General features: G+C 39.0%; 1 protein-coding gene across 8 annotated transcripts in view; it reads right to left on the reverse strand.

Annotated features, from left to right (window-relative positions):
• Positions 1-18,484, reverse strand: part of LOC144044427 (thyroid hormone receptor alpha) — a 105,044-nt gene that overhangs the window by 82,047 nt on the left and 4,513 nt on the right. For 7 of the 8 annotated variants that reach the window (XR_013291268.1, XM_077558832.1, XM_077558830.1 and 4 more), the window contains exon 2: positions 4,480-4,544. The gene's annotated coding sequence lies outside the window, so the exon portion shown is untranslated. Of the gene's footprint in view, positions 1-4,479; positions 4,545-4,973; positions 5,355-18,484 lie in introns of those variants that run through there. The other variant, XM_077558831.1, reaches the window with a different exon arrangement.

Genomic DNA, 18,484 nt, shown 5'->3' on the forward strand with positions numbered 1-18,484 from the left:
GCAACTGTTGTGTATAAAAATAATTTATGGCGCGTGATAGAAAAGAAAATCCATTAATTCGCATTACATAGTTTGAAATGTCACAATAACAAGTAGTTGTAATTGCTGAAAGCATCCAAAGTGTATCCCTGTTACTTGAGCAGTACACTTAGATACTGATACACTAAGTCGCCATGGGTAATGAAATCACACACTATTACACCTTGCACTGTACTATTAACAAAAAGAGATTGGAATCGTATTCTTAAATGTATTTATTCATTTTAAAGTTTAAGCATTAAAGTTGGTTTACTAGGTGAAGAGAAGGAACAAATAAATACAAAAAAGTCTGTGTAACGTATGGTTTGTGAACGATGTAGTATTAACTGTAAAATTATATTATTATTAAATGCTAAATAACAGGCCCCCTTTCTTCCACAGAACAACATTATTAAGTAAATAACTTAATAAACATAACTAAATTAAACATCTCTCAAAGGACTTTATTTTCTCACACTACTATTTACAGAGAAGGACTCCTAACAAGCAGAGGGAAAATACTCTATTCCTGTGAGTAATGTTGTACTTTACTTTATGGTTTTGTTGAACATGTTGGTGTTTAAATACATCATGTTTAAAGTGACCGAGTGTAGGTTCACTGTGACCGTTTTATGTATAATGTGCAATAATCCAGCACTTGAGTACTGGATTTGGAGACCCTTGGTGTACAGCAGGGTTCACCAATTCCGGTTCTCGAGGTCCGGAGTCCTACAGGTTTTAGAGGTTTCCACGTACTAACACACCTGTTACTAAAGATCAGGTTCGTTATCAGGCATGCTAAATCAGGTGTGCTAGACATCGAAAACATATCCGGAACTGGAGGACCGGAATTGGTGAACCCTGCCCCACAAAGTAAAAAAAAAAAGTGTCAATTTACAGTAAGTATACTGGCAGCTAGAAGCGCCGGCAGCATGCTGTTATTTTACAGTGTACTAATGTGATCTAAAACAACAGTTGATTACTGTAAAAAATAATACAGTATTGTGCTGTTCCAAAAATTGAAATTACAGTATTATTCTGTCAACCCTTCGTTTGCATTTTACAGTTTTTTTTTACACACTAACAAAATTACTGTTAATTTAAGGTAAACTATTGGTAGCTAGAATCGCCAGTAACATACTGTTATTCTACAGTGGATTACCATAAAAATATTACAGTATTATACTGTAACCCAGGGGCCTCCAACCTTTTTTCCACCGCAAGCTACTTTTAGAAAAGCACAACAGTGAGCTACTCATCTTTCACAACATTTATTTTATAGCCAAACTTTTGTTACATTGCCTTCACTTCAAACACAACAACAAATCAACAGTGGTCACAAAATACATACTGTATATTGGCAAAAAAAAAAATAATCATACCGAAATTATGCTGAATATATGCATGTGCAACATCTCAAAACCATTGCCAATTAAATAAACGCCCCTTCCTGACTTGTTGATTCCTCGAGCCAGGATGTTACTTGCCGCGGCACGTAATTGATGTCAGTTGAGCAGGTAGCGCACATGGAGTGGTCGCCGGGGTGGTGGAGAAAATGGTACACTTAACCAAAAGGGTGGACATGAGACGGGGAAAGGGCATGACACGACAAATTGCACACACTCACAGACGACGACGCGATACCTCAACACGCTCCCAAATGTCGGGCCACTTTCCCGACTTTCCAAGTGTCGAAGTGCAACGTCAAATGAGTAGTGAGTTAAAAATTACCGGTCAAATTTATGGCGAAGATACACACACACACACACACACACACACACACACAAAAACAGTCACGAAACGTCGTGGGCCATAACACAGGAGGGCAAGGTATATGCAAATTACGCTGTGTGTACGCGCGCTCCTGGTTGGTGGGTTGGTTTCACGCTTGTTCACATTGTTGCCAGCAGCGGTGAGTCCAAAAATTTAACGTGGCCATCTGATGCAACAACTGAACTGGAGCATAGTGGTCAAATAAAGTCCCACTTAAAGTCCAGGAGAATTTTAATGAGCGTGATCAATTTGGATTCACTGTTGCTGCCTTTTTGCTGACCTGCTTCCCTGTCTTTTTTGACACCACCTTCCCCAGGCTGGTCTTGCTTCCCCACTTATGATCAGACATCTAAAATGAAATAATAGAGAAATAATGATTAGGTGCAGCAAGTAAATATCATGTGCATTTAAAATGGAACCCTATCAGTCAGAGCAGCGTTATGAATGACAACCGCACGATGCTTTACACCAGGGTTCACCAATTCCTCAAGGTTTAGAGTCCTGCATGTTTTAGATGTTTCTGCCCACTAGCACACCTGAATCATATAATTAACTCATCAACATGGCTGATAAAGATCCTGATCTTTAGTATCAAGTGTGTTGGTAGGCAGAAACATCTAAAACCTGCAGGACTCCGGACCTCAAGGACCAGAATTGGTGAACCCTGCTTTACACCAAGGGTCTCCAAATCCAGTACTCAAGTGCTGGATTATTGCATATTATACATAAAACAGTCAAAAGTATTATATTGACTTTTGCAAGATAATATTTACCTTCTTAACGAGCCATGAGGGCAGGATGGCACGTTGTTGAGAGAACAATGGAGGTGTCCCTCGTCAAGTGCTCCGTCCAATTTGGTGCTTCAATTTAAGAGTCCGGATGAAAGTTAATGCTTCCGTTTCTTGTTATGGTGTCCACAAACTTAAATGAATTACTGATGTGAAGGCCTTTCTTTAATATGATTAAATTTAGATTTTTTCCCAGAGGAGTAGCAAATTGCAAGGGTCCTATTTGAATGAAAAAGAAAATACCGTAAATAGGCTAATATGCCGTACAATTGCAGTTCCTTGCTGTAAAAAAAGAATAAAGAAACTGCTTTGTACCGTATTATTCTACAGAAGCTTGCTGTAAATATTTGTTCCTCCATGATGTCAGAATTTACAGTATTCAACAGTATTAATAAAAAACGGTGCACTACTGTTGAAAATTCCCTGTATTTCTACAGCAATTTTTTCCAGTGTAGGCATTACTCAAAACTAAGGGTAGAAACAGTGCATATAGAAAGGGGCTCAACTCAAATCCTGTCTGTCCATTAAATTTGAAGTCCTGTGTGACACAAAAAATCATTCCCATCCATTTTGCTGATTGTTCTATTAGAGGCTGTATTTGATACCAAAATCAGTTAATTATGTTGCCTCGTAGTTACTAACTACAGCTACCCTATTCTAAGACTAGGGTTTGATGTAAAACGTCTACATTTTCTTCATGTGTGCTGTTTTTAACCCTAGATGTCAGTAATCTCTCGGGCATGAGTTAAATGGGGCACAGGGTTAGGGTTGATTGGCTTTTGTGGGCTTCCTCACTGGGAAAAACTTGTGTATTTGATGAAGTGAGGTGTCAATCAACGCCCCAGTGGCCTACTTTGTATTGCTACTTCGGAGTGACTAATCCGTGCATGCTAATCGAATCAATTCGATTAATCGTCATTTTAAAAACCGAATCACTGAGGATTAGATAAATCGTGAAATTGAGGTGCACATAAAGAAATACACTCTTGTCTTCTGGATTATTAAAAGCAGTTGTTAAATTGTTTTATTCAAACGTTATTGTGAGTTGTAATTTTGCAACTAAGTGTTACTAAGAATACTGGATGGATGGTTTAAAAGGCGTATTTACAATAGTTACGATATACTTAAATATGGCATTTAATTAGGACTACAATAATTTTACAACAATTAGATCACCCAGAGCCGTCATTACTCATTAGTGTTTGTGAATGTACCACATGACTCACAAGAAGGCAGGGGGGAGCGCAAGTGGAGTTGTTGAGGCAAACATTAGAAGTCGTCTCGGCACTTTCGTCTGATGCTGTTCTATTTTTTGGCATCAGCTACATGAAAACAGAAGTTGTTTGTGTACTTAAATAAGGTGAGATAACCAACATCTCTGATAACAAGCAGCATCTGCTGTCAACTTACTTAATCATCAACAAAATAGACAGTCTGTCATTCACGGCTTGATAGACCTTCCGTCAATATTGAAGGAATGCCCATGTCTGGTAAGCGGCAGTTAACCCACTGGTCTGACCAGATGGAAGCACCACCAGGACTAACATTGTTTGCGAAGTTGTCCTTTGGGCATTTATAGCAGGCAAGATGGCGACAAAGCATGTCAGCCTCTTGTAAGGTGAGGCTGCCGCTTGTCCTCATTAGAATTACGGGTGAGCTGAAAGCTTATGCCGCTGACTATTTGGTGAAAGGTGGGTCACACCCTGCTGCGGACGCTAGTCAATTGCAGGGCAAATACCGAACAACCATTTACATCATACTGACACCAGTGGACAATTTAGAGTCTGCAGTTAGAATGAAATGTTTAATGTTTTGGAATGTGGGAGGAATCCAGACTACCAAGAGAAAACCCACACACGCCTCTTGTTTAGTTCATCTTAAGAATGCACAGTGAACTAACCTGGTTCTTTGAGAGGCAGGTTTCCTCACTGACACACTTCATATTGCACAAACAAACAGCATATTCTGTAAAAGGAAAAAAAAGAAGAATCCTTAGAAATAGTCATACATTTTTTAACAGTGATTGCAATTCACAACATACTGTAGAATAAAATACACTAGTTGCATTTATAATCATCATATAAAAATTTGTAGATGAACCTCCAAATTTGAATGCCCCTGAAGCAGACCTCGTTAAACTACAGCCAGGCACTCGCAGAGTCTTTGTGAAGTTAAAATAAAATAGAAAAGATGTGTTTCTTTTAGTTTGAAAGTGGTGCTTTGAGGTGGTTCTATTTCTCCCGACCGCCAGGTGGCGGTGCTAAAACAGCACGGAAATCCCCCACACGCATGTGTCACTCGAGAAAGAATTCATAAAAGGACATTTACTGGGTTCCGACTGATGTGATCCTCATGTATAAAAGAGGATAGCAACCGGAACCCAATCTCTTTTACCCTCTCGCGCGGTTCATTCGCGTTTACCGCTGTTCTTCGTAGCCATCGCTCGTGGCCTGTGATCTTGTTGATCAGGGCTGCGGGTGTTCCCCGCCCCCTTTGGCTGCGAAGGCTCAGTGTATTTTTTTTAGCTTTTGAAATATATGTGTGGACGCTGGAGCGCCCCTTCCTTCGTTCCATGATTTATGCGCCTTATTGATGAGTACAGCTTCAAGTTTGTGAGAGCTTATAGTGTATATCAGCAACTGTTGCCGTCTTGACTACCATTGCTTTGACTTGTTTTGAATGCAACTAGTGATGGTACAGTTATTTCGTATCCTTTCCGAGTTTGAATTGCCTCGCAACTTAAGCAGCTACGTCCGTGAGTCGCCAGCTGCCTTAGTGTTGTTTGATGTTGTTTGCTAGCTTTGATGTTGTTAGTTTATGACGACACAAGCAAACACTTACGTGTTGCTGTGAGTACTTCGTAGATGTGTTTGTTCCGTTGGTGAAGAGGCTGGTTCTTGCCTCTATCCCGCACGAAGATAGCAGCCTGTTGAGTTGCGCACAGTCATTGCGCGTCGATTGGCGGCTGCTATGGAGGACGCCGCTCGCTGTAAGCACTGTGGCGGCTACTTTTTAGCCGAAGAGGGATGCACTGACTGCTGTCTTGAATGTCATGCAGTAGCGACCGGTGCGGCTGATGTTGCGCCTCAGCAGGACGCAGCGGCTGCCCAGGGGTGGTCATTGCCGGTGGTGGCAATGCCCTCAACCCCCTGTTTGGGCAAAACGGAGGTCTAATTTTCCTGCTGCCCCAGACCAGCGGAGTAAGAAGAGTCAGGCTGACTTTCAGTTGCCTTGCAGTTGAACCGTTTGGAGGCGAGTGTGATGGCAATACAGGCTCAGTTGGTAATCAAACTCCTTTTGCTTCTCAGGCCTCTGCTGCCGGATGCAACACTCCAATTGCCCTCCCAAGCTGATGATGTCGCCGAGGATACCGTCTCCATCCAGGCATATGAGGCATATTCGGAAATAGACTCTATTTTTACTGCCCCGACTTCTCCACCTTCTGAACATTTTTCAGCTGGAGCGGAATTGGTGTGCATTGTTATGCTTAGCACTTTCCAACGTTTAAAGTTGGACATGTCTGGCTTTTCTCAGCCTCCTACTGAGTGTGGCTTTTCTCCGATGGACTACTCAGTAGTAGAAGCAGAAGCAGTGGCTCCCTCATCCAGGGGGATTCTACTCCCTCTACTTTCTTATTCCAAAAAAGAAATGGCGGATTACACCCTATCCTGGATCTGAGAGGTCTCAACTGTTACCTCAGGGTGTTGCCCTTCCGCATGTTGACAACATCGTCCATGTTGAGTGCGATCGCCAAAGGGGAATGGTTCACATCAATCGATCTAAAGGACGCTTACTTCCACGTCCCTATTGCTCTTTAGCACAGGAAGTTTCTCCACTTTGCCTACAGGGATCGCCATTGGTAATTCAGAGTACTCCCGTTCGGGCTTTCACTCTCTCCCAGAGTGTTCACACGTGTAGTGAAGGCAGCCCTTGCACCCCTGCAGTTGAGTGGCATGAAGGTGCTCCCTTACTTGGAAGACTGGCTGATATGCGCACCATCCAGGGCTTAGGCACTCCGAGACACATCTACGCTTCTACATCATGTGTCACGACTTGGACTGAACCTGGAGAAGTCCTCTTTTGTTCCCTCCCAGCAGACTGTTTATCGGAATGTCGTCGGACACCACCTCCATGACTGCTCGGCCATGCCCACAGAGGGTAGACGATGTGCTACGCCTCATTTCTCTCTTCTGTGCCAATGGGATGCTGCCTTATGTCCTTTTTCCTGCGTCTATTGGGCAAATTAACGTCCCTGACGGCACTTGTGCCACTAGGCCTGCTGTTGCTGCAACCATTGCAACGCTGGCTGCTCCGTTTCCGGCTCCGTCTGCTGCTGGGACGTCAAAAGCGTCTCAGAGTGTCTAGTCGGTTCATGGGTGCTCTCGCACCTTGGGGTCGCCGGTCTGTTCTCTCCTCATCCACTGGATGTGGTTCACGATTCTGCGGAGGCCCCTCTGTGAGGTAGATTTTCCAGGGTCTTTGTGACATCGCTGGGAACCCATCGCCAAAATGATTCACAAAATAAGGAAAAACACAGAAAATTTCCTATTTATTAATGTTCAAAAAGAGATCAAATAAAACTTTATTTGTATAGTACTTTTCACAGTCCTTTACATTTACTAACAAATATAAAGGTCAATCATAACAAGCAATACAAATATGACAATTATTCAAGATAAATAAGTACAGAGGAAAGATAAAGGAGGAACATTTAAAAGAAAAATACAAGACAGAAAATGGAAAAAGAAGAATGGGTGTCGAAACGATGTTAGCTGCTAATGTTAACATGTCACTCTTTCCCATCAGTGACAAGCACTTCAACTGCCGTTATACGCTGCATAGTAACATTTCATTATTTAAGTCATAAGGGCGCTAATCCTTGTCATACATATATTTGTGTTACCAGTATTTTGTTGAATGTGTGTCTTATTTAGCTGTCACATTTCTTTTTGACTTATTGTAGACTTTTTTTTTTTTTAAAGGAACCCGGCTGTAATGGCAAGTTTGCTCTACATTGTTTATTTGGTTGTTACTAACATAACTATGACATTTATTTATCAAAAATAATTTCCAGTTCATTACATTTTGTAGATAATTTATTTAGACGTACGCCGCCATTGTTATTTACGCTGCAACACATTCGGTGCGTAATGATGTAGAATGGCGGCAGGTTCTCTGCCGAGCAATGTGAAACGCCTATAAAGAAAGCAAGGTAAGCCTCCGTAGCGTTCCTAAAGGGACGATCAAAACTCTTGAATGCTTCTGGTGAATGACAAGAGCATGGCATGAGTAGGGTGACTCTACCGATCGCATGTTGTTTCTTTAGGAACGCTACGAGGCTAAACTTGCTTACTTGATATGCGTTTCACATTGTTCGGCAGAGAGCCTGCTGCCATTCTACGTCGCAACACATTTAGTGCGAATAACAATGGTGGCGTCCGTAAGTTTCTACAACATGTATTAAACTGGAAACGATTTTTGAAAAATGAATCCATTAGTTATATTAGTAACAACCAAATAAATATTATAGAGCAAACTTGTCATGACAGTTGGGGTTCCTTTTAAAATACCATGACTTTGGGCCCGGTTGTGTGTAAAACAGTGGCATCCTTGTCAATTCCTCCAAAAGAATTGCAATGCTCACCAAAGTGTTGCTTGTTAAAATCAAGATTCACGACTCATTGACTGACAGATGCAGTCAATGGTTGTATTCAGATGATACAAGTACTGTATACACAGTGAAGGACTCAATGTTATGATGTAATTACCTCTGTAATAATTTATGAGTTCTCTGCAATCCGTGTACAACTTACAACAATATAAATTGTTAGACTACATAAACAGCAAAAACTATCAGCAAACATCAGCCGATTCGCTGCAAAGTTGTCAATCGTAGAAGGCCAATAATCGACCAATTTAAATTGGTAGGCCAATTATTTGTTCGGGCCCTAATCAGTACAGGCAGTCCTCAAGTTACGGACGAGTTCTGTTCCTATGCTGGCGATGTAACACAAACCTCACCATTAAGTTGATATCACTGTTAAAGTCGATATTTACATCAAAATAATTTGTACAGTAATTTTTAAAAACATATTTGCGCCACCCGGAAGATGCTGGAACCAATATTTCGTGTTTCTGCATGGACAATCCATTGCTGACGGATGGCAAAGCGGAGCTAATGAAAACTTAAACAAAGAAATGTGACACGCCTGATGATTTTAAATAACTTTAAAATGGTGTGATTACTGAGGGAAGCTAACAAAAAAACAAGGTGCTACAGACGAGGCACGGGCGTCGTTAAGTAGAAATGTCGTAGTTCGCGTACGTTGTAACTCGAGGACTCTCTGTATTACAATAAATAAATAAGAGGAAATGTGAATATTTACTTTGCACGTCAGTTTCCAGTGAATGTGTCTAAATGTTCTGCTTGTGCCCCTAAAAATGTAAGTTAGTGGCTATTGTGCTCATAAGTTAGTCTGGGGCCCTACTCAAGCAAAAGATCTATGGCGGGAAATGGTTCACATCGAAACAGCAGCTTCGGGAGACTATTTTGACATCCTGTAAAGAAATTCAGCATACGCTCTCCAAAAACACAAGTTGATTGGATGCAAGAATTGTGAGCTGCTACTATCAAATAAAGGAGCCCTTTGTTAAAATGTAACTTTACCTGTTCAGATAGTTTTGATTAAAATATGTTTTGATTTCACCAAATATGACCTCATAATGCTGCAAATTCAACAAATGACTATTTTTAGTTCTTTACAAACTATAAAATGTTTTGAAACAGTATTGTGGGTAATAATATGGAAGAGTGGAGTAGTTTTTTCTTACAGTTACTGAAAGGTGTTTTGAATAACATCCAAATTATACTCTAGTGATTGATGACTTGAAATTGTCATTTGTAACAACATTTTAGGAAAATTAAAAAAACAACATCATTCTTCAGGAATAAGCCACTTTTAACAAGCAAATTATCATCCTCTCGCATTCTCCATTGTGGCCAAAGAACTAACATCCAACCAAATTGTTGAACTGTTGAGGTAAACCACACATCAATTAAACCAGTGTTTCTCAACCCTGGTCCTCTGGCCCACTGTCCAGCCTGTTTTCCATGTCTCCTTATTCGACACGCGGCTGATTCTAATGACAGCTCATCAGCAAGCTCTGGAGGAGCCAGATAACGATCCTCACCTGCAATGGAATCGGGAGACATGGAAAACAGGCTGGATAGTTGGCCCCATGGACCAGGATTGAGAAAGATTGAATTCAACCACACATCATTAGTATATAGAGATAATAAAAGTAAAACGTCCTTCCCATCAACAAGCTTATTAGTCGCAAAATGGAACGGAAGTTAAAAGGTTTTGAGCAATTTTTCAACATTTTGAAAAGTCAAAAATTCTCTAATTTCAGCCTATCAAGTACTTTGTGATGTCATTCACCCTTCATGAAAACAGATAAATGGTCTTTTTTTTTTTTTTTTTTAAGCAAAACAAGACATTCATGGACTTTTAATTTGGACACCTTTTGACACCTTTTGACTAAAACACAAACCCAGTCAATCGAAAATATATGGAGTGCCATGGCCCAAGTTGAAAATCATCTCAAGTCTCTGAAGATGTGTTGCATCAGACATCAAAAGTACATTTCAACCCACAATCAAAAGCTAATCCTTATGTAAAAGCTCTGCCTGCTAAGAAACATCACCTATATGTCATACAGTAGTTTCTGGAAAAAGAAAAGAACAGTGACCGTCCTTGTTTTCCTTGATAATCTAAAATCCGATTGAATTAAAGGAGAAAATAGTGTAACAATCTGAATGCTCAGATTCCAGGTCAGGTAAAAATCACATGGCTCAGATTTCCTGGACAACTTTGACCTTGTAAGCTTAGCAAATCCTTCAGAGGAACTAAAAAAAAACACATGAATTACTAAACAAACATCAGGTTTACCCACAGCTGACTTTCACTCTCAGGTTATACACATTTTTTTTTTTAACTCTATTACTGTAATATAGTCTAGTCCAGGGGTAGGCAACCCTGGTCCTTGAGAGCCGAGACCCTGCATGTTTTAGATGTCTCCCGCCTCCAACACAGGTGAGCTTGCATAATGTATGTGCTGCATTGTCAATGTCAAGAAATGTCATGTCAAATGGATAAATGATACAAGTACTTACAGATTAAATCATTATCAGATGATACATTTTGGAAAGGAAAAACTTGTTTGGTTTTAATTCACATGAAAACGTGCCAATAGTCATCTTCAACAGCACTCAGGCTATGTCTGACAAAGCATCTTTCACTCAAGGAAGTGTAAATGTTTATTTGAAATGCAGTGTTCTGTAAATATTTACCGCATGTGCTCTTCTCTTCACACAAGCATAAGAACACAGTTGCTAATGGGAATTTAAATGAAACTTGTTCAGCTGCACGCTTACTATTACACTAAGTCAATAGGCAAAGCCATTTCAAAATGTCTTAAAGAGCAACGTTGTCTTCATTTATGGTTGCTGTGTAATGACGCAATCCCAGGTCTGGAGAAAAACACACCCTCCATCAGTATGTTGATGTCTTGAGTACGGCAGCACTAAAAGAAAGTGAAACTTATTACAATTGTTTGTAAAACACTCCATGACAGGGTTCCTACTAGGGCTGCAGCTATCAAGTAGAATTCAAATAGTCGACTAAAAATTTGATCGAGTACTCAAGTATTCGGATAAAATATACTTGGATAAAGAGTCATTTTAAGTACACAACAAAAAAATCTCACATTTTCACTTAATTAAACATTTTTTTTTTATCAACAGTTTATTTTTTCAAATTGTACATTTATACGGGAGGGTAGTGTTGTGCATTTATGAATTTCGACCAGCTGATGCTGACCACTAATAAGGCAGACAAGGCATTTTATTTCTTCGCGTTACAGATTAAAATAATTTGAATTCAATTTAAAAAAAAATATATTATATATATAATTATAGTTTACAATTTTTTGCAGCCAGTTGGTAGTTGTAAACGAGCTAGCTGTTTTGTTTCACGGGACATGAATATTGAAGAGTTGCACAGTTATGCAGTTGAACAATTTCGATGTAGCTTTGACGAATCTGCAACACGAAACACATTACTGGAGTGACATTGCACTAATGACCACAGCTTAAACTGGGAGCCAGTTGAACCGTAACACGACAGCAATGCTTTAATATGCCATTGGCATAACCTTATGCCCTGTCGCTTTACAAATATTGTGATCTATAACATGGATGTTCACTGTTGATCCATTACAGGCCTGCATGAGGGGAGGAAGCACTGACAAAGTCAAGTTCTGATGTTATCTGATAAGAAAAACAATAATGGCACTACTGAAGTGCAGATGATGAAATTCAACTGATCTTGCTCAATGAAACCTCCTTGTTGGTGGAACCTTACAACACAGACATACTGTCTGCAATGTGGATCTGTAACTTCTCATGCAATCTGCGTTTTCTCTTTTAAATTTAATACAGCTATCTCTATGTCGAGTAATTACAATTGCTACCAAAAAAAACACCCTTCAAAAAGGCATTGTGTTGGCTTTACTGTAGTAGACAACCACAACCGCCTAAAGGGGTCAATAAAGACCTCACCCTCCTGCAGATACAAGGATTCTGTCCTCATAATCTTTGGAACACTAGTTGTTATCCTGATGCAGAAGTTGCCTACTGTTCTTTGAATGCATGTGTATGTGACAGAAATGATCTACTTTAAGTCTGCTAACTGAGGTCTATTTTGGATAGTTTTTTTTTCGTACTGTCCTGTTCAAGAAGAGTTAAATTTTCATTGAATGTCCGGAATTAGCTGTATCTTACTTAACAGCCATGAAAAAGCTGAGTTTAATGTTTTCTGACATCATGACAACTTCAATTTTCGATTCTTCTGTCATCACATTTTCCTATTTCAGCCCTCTGCAGTGGCACCGTCCAAAAAACAAACAAAACGATAATATAGTGTCACGTCATGCACAATGGTGTTTGAAATCTAGATTTTTAATCATTTAGTGTTTCCCCTCACCAATTGTTGGTTAAATTCCAAATTGTACAACCTCATTAGTATGTGACTTTATAAATTCAATTCCAATGTGTCTGCGCAAAGTCAGTTACTGTAATCACAAAAATGTCAGGAATATTCTGTTGCAACAGTGACATTGGGTTGAATAAAATGTGAGAAGAATGAATCACTATAATACAACCACTATAATTTGAATTTATCAAAACACTTGGAAAGGAAGCATTTCCTTGAGGTCCGCGATCATTTGATCAAGAGCATGCGGGAGATTAGGTTAGACACATGAACAAATGCATTTGTCAGTCCTCTCAAGTGCTGTGCTTGACATCAGAGACACAAATTAGTTCAATGGAGCAAAAGAGTGAAACACAATATTGATATTGTTTAACTTAATTATATTGGGAGGGAAATGTATGTGAAAGGACAAATGAAGGACAGAGCGAGCATAACTGAACGACAACAGGCCATTGCATACTTCACATGTTACTAACATAGATGAATAAAGCGTGGTTGACAACAATGTACTGTGCAGTCTAACCTCTGAGGTCAAAAACAATCCATCATAAGATGCTGGACAAACTCATGCAGTATATCTTAAGATTAAAGATTTCTAAGGAAAAATTATTAAAATTAGTCAAAATGTAGAAGTGTAGTATTTTACGCGCTAGATTTTCATGCAGCCAGTGTTGCTTCAGTTCATATTCAGTGACAGTGTGAATGTGAGTGTTTGCCTGTCTGTATGTGTCCTGTGAATGTAGTCTGCCTTTCGCTCTAAGGAAGCTGGAGTAGGTTTCATTCAGTTCCTCCCATCTCTGAGCCGGATAAACGGTAGAAGAAAATGAATCAGAAGTTTAATGACGAATGGTGAAGGTGTAATGGAAAAGTCAGTTACAGATACATTTGACCATTCTTGTCGCACAGTTGTAAAATCAACCACTCCAAAAACAAAGAAATCAACTTTGCCATGAGTTGATTAACTTAAAAAGTTTACATACAGATAAAGTCTCTGCTTTGAAGGTGAGTCTACTTATCTTACCTAACTTCACCTAACTTTTTCTTTTCTTCTCATGCTCTTCTATCTGACCTTTTTTCAGACCCATTCATTCTATCGGGGAAAAAAGTGTCACAGGCCAAAGCAAAGGCAAAACACACAGAGGGTTATTCCCTCGATGCGTTCTGAACCATGGTGAACCACATGAATTACTGATATTTTCTCCAAATTTAGAGATATTTTTTCCCCAAAATGTTAATAACATTTTAATTTGTATTACTTCAGAGGCTGGTCACCAACATCTATCTATTATTTGCTTCATCCATGCTGCTTTTGTCCTACGTAAAGTTGGTTAATTTAACAAGTTGCAAATTAAGTGAAGCTATATTCCCTCAGGATTGATTAACAACCAAACATTGTTCGAAGAGTAAATCTCGGACAGAAATGTTACATCAAATGAATTCATGTTTTCGATTAAAAAAAAAAATCCCCTTAAAAATCCCCTTAAGCCATAGCTCTTCTTGGCCTTTATCTGCCTTGGAAATAACTTGAGAACAGGGTCAATGTGGTCATGTAAATTATTGTTAAGTTCTGAAGCACTCTCATCCACAGAACACCATTAATGCATTTAGAATATTCTGAGAGAGAGAAAAAGACTAATGACGAGTTTTGAGGGAATGTGTTAAATTTTGCTCATGCACTAGAACAACACCCCCTAAATGCCCCCAAAGCCCACTTTTCTGGTACAAAGACCTTGCAAAAATATTGTCTATCTACAAAGTGTGTCTGGAAAGTTCTAGGACTTAAGTCATGAAAAATACATTTATATTTTGTTTAACCAGCTGAGGAAATTCAAAACAGTTTCTTGCCAATCTGGAGGCAATTTATGGTTCACTTCATTGTCTTGCCCAAGCACACTTTGACAACGGACAGTCGTAGCCGGGAATTGAACTGTGGACCCTTCAATCAGTGGACAACCACCCCTACCAATTGAGTCACAACCACCCTGATATTTAAAACCCAAACTACAAATTTCAAGTTTCCCCTTCAACATGGGCCAGACATCTACAAAGCAGATCCTGTTTGTTTCTTTCAGTGCAGGAGAAGAGTTGAGAGTTGTCGCAGGACAACTCATAGCTGCTTCACCATGACTGCTCACAATGCTCTGAGCATCTGACAATTCCTGGATCTCTGTAAAAACTGGAATAACAACTTTCAGAAAAATAGCTGGCTCACTCTCTACAAAATGTAAGCTCATCCGTAACACTGTACAGGAAACTCATGATCAGTAAGTCTTAAATAATATAAGATGCAGAGTACTTAAGTGTTTTATAAGATGCTGCTTTTTAGGACAGCTCAGCCGAGCTCAGCAGGGAACTCTTGTATTTATCACATTAATTAAGTGAGGTCATTTGAGTTCCAACTCTTTTTCTCCCCTCTGGGTGCCTATTATTTGTTTCACTCCTATACACCCGGCCTCTATGTGGTGTGTCACACCCCATAGTGCCATGATTAAAATCAACAAATAATGCATTTACTTACAATGTGTTTCAAGTGGATGACACACCTCATAGTTCCATAATTATACTAAATTACTTGTACTCCCGCTTACTCATACATGAATAAATTAGAATGTAACATATGCCCCAAAAAATTTATTTCGTTATTGTAAAAGGCTTCAGTGCTACTTCAATTGTAATCAAATTACTAGCACAAAGAAACTTTATAACAGTGTTTGTAATCAAGACAATAGTGATGAATATTGGGCTATTATATTAGACTCCATAACAGCCTTATTACTAACCAATTCACACATCACTGGCGCATCATTCACAAAGGGGTTGCCTTCTTCAGCGTTTCAGTCATAGGCAGACCAAACTGGAGATCAACATTATCATACTTTCTAGTTTAGCAATTTTTGGTTTTGCATCACATGATGCGGTTGACAGACTTGAACTTCCACTTCATACAACTTTATTAATGTATTGCAAATTATTTTGCAGGCACCTGTGAGTATACTCACAAAATTGGCTAATAACGTTTCATGACCGATATTTGTGTGCACTTCAAAATTGAGTTTATCTATTCTATTTCTCTCTGTCCAGACTTCCTTTTTCCTCAATTATGTCATAGTTTTAATATTTTGCTCCTCAACTGTTTAATGTTAAATTACACTGACTGTGCATGTTTGCGATTTGCATTTGGCAAGAAGAAATTGTTTTGTAGTTTGTAAAATGTAGTTACAGTGAAATCTGTAGTAGCTAAAGCCAGACAGCATACCACTGAGCTGATCATTGATCAAGTAAAGTATATTTATCATTACTGTCGGTTCCAGTTCATGGTAATCAGCAAAGGCTGAATTGAGACCCTTGGAATTTTCCTGGTTGTTGAAGACATTTAATCCAAAATGTTTTTTCAGTTTTTAATTTTAGGTGTGGAGTCACCCTATTTAATGGGTGTCCCTAGGGGGTTGTCACAATAGCAGTGTTTCCTCTACATTTATATATCAGTGGCAGCCGGCTGCTCCTAAATCCTTGTGTCACGGTTGACTGTGGTTTTGGACCCAAGTGTGGGGAGGCAGAGCGAGGAGGCCGAGGTAAAGTCCAAGACAAAAGGGGTTTTATTAATTGAACAAAAACAATGTGGTGCACAACAAGCCTGCAAAATTGCTACTGACGTCACTTTGTTTAATCGATCAAAATTAAATCTACGGGAAGAGATTTAATTTGATTTGATTTCATTTATTTATTTATGTCATGCTTTAAAGAAAATAAATGAAAGGGGGCAGAAAGATGTCAAACTACAGCCAAGGCACACTTACAAACATAACAATTTTACAAAATTACAGACATTAATTAATTCAAAATCATATTTTTTTGCTGCCTATAATCTCACCTTTTTTTTTGTAATTGAGCTTTAAAACATTTTTTAAAACAAGTGGACAGATGATCTATAGTAGACAGATTAATCTAAAAACTTAAAATTAGGCAATATCAGCAGTAAAAAACAAGCTTGTTTCACTTATATTAGAAAATAAACAACAAGCCTTTTTGATATCCCCAAATGAATTAGCAATCAGTTAATTGTCAAAATTGTCAATCTCTCTATAACTAGAGCCAGTTCACAGAAATAATTTTCGGACTCAGCACCACAGAATTACTCAACTCATTAAAATGTACTTGGCACTCGGGGCAAAAAATTTTTGGGGCCAGCAAATCAGGATGTCAGCAAATCAGGGGACCATATTAAAGGGATACTAGTAAAATGTTAATATTTTGTCCAAAATGAATTTGATAACGTCATTATTTTTTTCTTTTACAATTAATACCTTTAAAAACTAATTTTTCCACTTGCTCTCGACCGAAGATGACATCACCTGTGCTAAGGAAGTAGGTAACAACCAATCACTCACCTGTTTTCTAAGCTTGATCAGCAATCTGAGCCATGATTGGTCGTTAGCTATTTCCTAGGCACAGGTGATGTCATCTTCAGTCGACAGCAATCGAAAACATTAGTATTTAAAAGTATTAATTGTACATGAAACATAATGCCATCCATCCATTTTCTTAAACTCTTGTCCTCACAAGGCGGCGCTGGAGCCTATCCCAGCTGGCTTGGAGCAGTAGGCGGGGAACACCCTGAACTGGTTTGAAACATAATGAAATCATCAAATTAATTCTGGACAAAATATTCACTTTTTACTGTTGAAAAAGGCTCAATGAGTACAGAGAGAGAAAAAAATGCTTTTTAAAGGTGATCGGGGTTGGGGGGGGTGGATATTATGCACGAGTGTGTAATAATTATTAGGGGTGTCAGGCGATTACATTTTTTAATCGTAATTAATTGCATGACTTCAATAGTTAACTCACAATTAATCGCAAATTTCATATCTGTTATAAATGGACAATAACATGTACAATATTTTTATTACAAGTTTTCATACTCTTGTTAACATAAAAGTAGATAGACATATGGCTGCATCTTTGTAGTCACTGTTACAGTAATTTCATAATAATTCATCAAATTTAGTTAAAATTTAAGAGATGTACTGTTAAGTAAAAAAACGAGTGTGATATTGATTTGTGTTGAGGTCAGTTTTCTGCCACTAGATGGCATAATTGCAATTGTAGGACGGTGACGGCTCAGTGCATTTTCCTTTTTCATATTACGAGTTATCTAATGTTTGAATGAAGTAACCCGTGAAATTCTGCACATTTTTAAAATTGTAAAATACAACTTGACCCCAGTCTCCACAAATTTATGCATTATTATTACATTTATTACTGGTAAATTTTGACATGGACGTGAAGACATGGTGCATGATTTATCAGTACTATGTGCATGTGATTATAATGACAGATACACCTAGAGAACACCTTTCTATATGTGCTTCAATCACATTGTAGAAGGGTAAAAAGTGTATTTTGCTAACTCGCCAAACTGGATAGATAATTGTGAGCCCCACCTGCACATTGTGTCTCCACCTTTGTGAGGTAAGCAAGCAGTGGATCCTCGCGGGACTGTTATGTAACTAATTTCTCTCAGACCGAGGCAGGCGGAGAGGAGGGGGCTGGTTTGCTTTCCTGTCTCCTCCCCCTTCCTCCACAAACACGCTCTATACATTAAGCATTAACCTCAGAAAACCAGAACGCAGCCTTGCAGCAATAAGCTGTATGGGAACACTGCGAGTGGGAGGGCGGAAGGGTGGGGGTTAGCAATGGACGTCAAAGGAGGTCATGTCTGGCTGCTGGCATGCAAAGCGGAGATTATAGCTTTAGATGTAAACATACAACCGAACTTCATAATATTTTTAAACAGCTCTGACATGTTTTCATTAATTCAACCATTGTTCTGTTTTTCAATGGAATAATAAT

This window comes from Vanacampus margaritifer, chromosome 2, assembly GCF_051991255.1.
Source record: "Vanacampus margaritifer isolate UIUO_Vmar chromosome 2, RoL_Vmar_1.0, whole genome shotgun sequence".
NCBI classification, from domain to species: Eukaryota; Metazoa; Chordata; class Actinopteri; order Syngnathiformes; family Syngnathidae; genus Vanacampus; species Vanacampus margaritifer.